Raw genomic sequence first — 3,030 nt, forward strand, 5'->3', positions numbered from 1 at the left:
AACGGTAGCAAAACAGGTCTTAGGATGTCGTCGACGTACCGCTGTGCAGTAAGTGTACCTCTAATGATGATCAAAGGGGTCCAGCTGTCAAAGGAAATGGCACCCCAGACCATAATGCCTTGTTGAGAGCCGGTCTGGCTTGCAATAGTGAAGGCAGGATCCTCCCTGTGCGTCTTCAAACACGTCTTCGATGATCGTCAGGACACAGTTGGAAGCGGGATTCGTCGCTAAAGACTATGCGTCCCCAGTCGGCATCATTCCAGCCTGATCGAGCGTCTATTTTGCGCGTCTTAGTGCGTCGATTTTTTTTGTTATAGAGTGTATATTCACTGTACCTGCACTCAGGGGGTAGAGGATGGGCGGCAATTGTCCCAAGATTTAACTGATGCGTACTTATCCAAAATTGCTTAAAAAAATAGAATGTTATTAATTAGTTTTTTTTTTTAAAAAAAGAAAATTTCAGTGAATTTCTTTACATTTATATAAAAACTACTATTTTGTATAAGGGATCTTCAAAAATTCTAAAAAATACGAAAATAAAGCTTTTTGTGCCTTAAAGAAATAAAGCGCAAAAAATTTTGTCCTGAGGAAACCTGTGAATCATTTTCTGTGCCTTGAATGTAGTTATCTTTTTCCTCTGCTGCACTACAGCTTTCGTGGGCCCAGCATAGACACACAACAAGGAGACCATGTTTGTACTCGGTCTTACCCTGAGAGCAGAGGTTATCGAATAAAATCTTTGTTGTTTGTTTAGGTATGAATCGTAGGTAAGGTATGAATAGGCTGAATTAAAAATAATTTTTGTAGCTGTAATGTTGTTGTTGACGTAGGCAGGGGGGGGGTGCGATTGTTCTTGTTTTCCAGTGGCGCAATGTATGGCCAGGAATTCGACTTCTGTCACACCATACGTCGCACACGTTTATAGGGCGGACCCATTCATACATCCACAGATCGTAATTTTGGCCTGAATCAGACAACGATCGATCTCTAATCCAGTACTCCCAGAGGTATTGATTTGTTATGGGAACATGGAGGACTTTAGTGACTCGACAGATTTAACTTGCATCAGTCACCTTACTACGTGATCTTCGGCTGGCGGGGTTCGAACCCGCGAATTCTCGGACATGGGCTCAGCGCCCTATCGACCAGGCTATCCCGGCCTTTGTAGCATGTAATGTCCAATAAATAAGGCTTGTTTAAAAACAGAAGAGAGTTGAGAAAGTAAAACGAATTTATCGACACAGACGTCGTGAATTAATCAAAACGAACGAATCAGATTTGGAGTACCAAAATTATGTAATATATTCTGTACAATTAATGTAATAAATGTGAAAAATACAGCGTTATAAAAATGCTTTATTTGTGCTCCGAATGGTTTCGTAGTCGAAGTGCGATTTGTACTTTAGTTGCAATTAATAAATGTCTTGCAAGGTGGAAAAGTTAAATCATACGTGTCCTTAAAATTTTAATTTTATTTAATCGGGATATAACTAAACTGCAAGGTATATATTTTTACAACAAATTTTGTGATTTATGATTTGATAATAAAAAAAACACCTTTGTAACAAACATTTTATACAAAAATGCATCAATTTGAATACATAGATTTGATTAGGTATAAAGAATTTAATGACAAATTAAAAACACAAAAACCAATTTTTTTCCTTCCATACATCTATTATATTTAAAAATGTATAATCACTAAAAGGACGTTTTCAACAAAGAGATTATTCATTTTAATATTAAAAATAATTATTTAAATGCTATTATCTATAACTATGCAGTAATTTAAAATATACTATGTGAGTAACAATAAATCACACCTATATGAAATTACGTACCATTTTTCCTTTATAACAACGATACATTTTCGAAATTGTCTAATGATTTCTCAGTCAAATGTGGAATTATTTCTTTAAAAAATATAATGAATAAGCATTTATTTTGGGAGATTTGTCATAAAAACTGTTTTTACGTAACATGTTACAGCTATAACGATAGAAAACCATATCTATTACAAAATAACAGATCACGATCTTGGAGTATTCTGAAACTGTTACATTTCGAATTTGCAATGTAACAAGAAAAACAAATCAGCATTTCTCATTTGACGAAACGTATTCATCTCCTCTTGATTCTTTATTGATTGGATGTTGTTAGTTGGAACAGGGTGTCCCAAAACTCAAACAGGAAATAATTTTACAGAAGACATCATATTTCGAATTTAAAAAAAAAGTGATTTTTTTATAGATTTATAAAAGGTATATTATAGGGTTATATATGGAAAAGCACATTGGGTAACCAGGCTTACGTGGTTCTGTTGGCCCTTTGTTCCACCACTCTACAATGCTTAAAAAAATGATCTAGAAAGAAAATGGGTTCTTTGTCTCGGTCCATCTTAACTAACTTTGAACTGTCAGCTGTACTATTGTTGTTCTCTTTTTATTAGCAACATTCTGAGGCATTTTTTAGTTAGCAATAAACGAAATACAGTTTTTTTTCACAATCACATAATCCGTTGGCAAAATCACTTAAGAGTTTTCATTTCTCCCTTTTTTTCTTCTCTTTTTTTATTTATAACTACTCAAACAACAACAAAAGACAAGTTGAACGAAACAGAAACTAAAAATAACAGCATCATAGATTATTTTGTAACATTCTTTTAGGTAGTAACATGTTACTTTTGGAATAGATGCGAAATATCTTTTACAGAAATGTTATCCTTAGTATTGTATAGCAAAACCGGTTTTCCCATGTTAACTGATAGGGGAACTGTGTGTAGGGGAGAAACATTCTCCCAATTTTGCCCATTTCCTTAACCGGAGTGGGTTAAACTAGTTGTTTGGTTACTTGAAGAAAATGTAGTTGTTATAAAGGTGTTGTAACATGAAATGCATATGGAAGCATAGCAAAGCTTAAAATCTTTGCCATTTTCGATTAAAGAAGACAAATTAAGGCAAAATACATACATATTTATGCATTATGACACACAAAACACATTATACTATGCTTATTCCAAAATTCATATTT

This window comes from Parasteatoda tepidariorum, chromosome 7, assembly GCF_043381705.1.
Source record: "Parasteatoda tepidariorum isolate YZ-2023 chromosome 7, CAS_Ptep_4.0, whole genome shotgun sequence".
Lineage (NCBI taxonomy): Eukaryota > Metazoa > Arthropoda > Arachnida > Araneae > Theridiidae > Parasteatoda > Parasteatoda tepidariorum.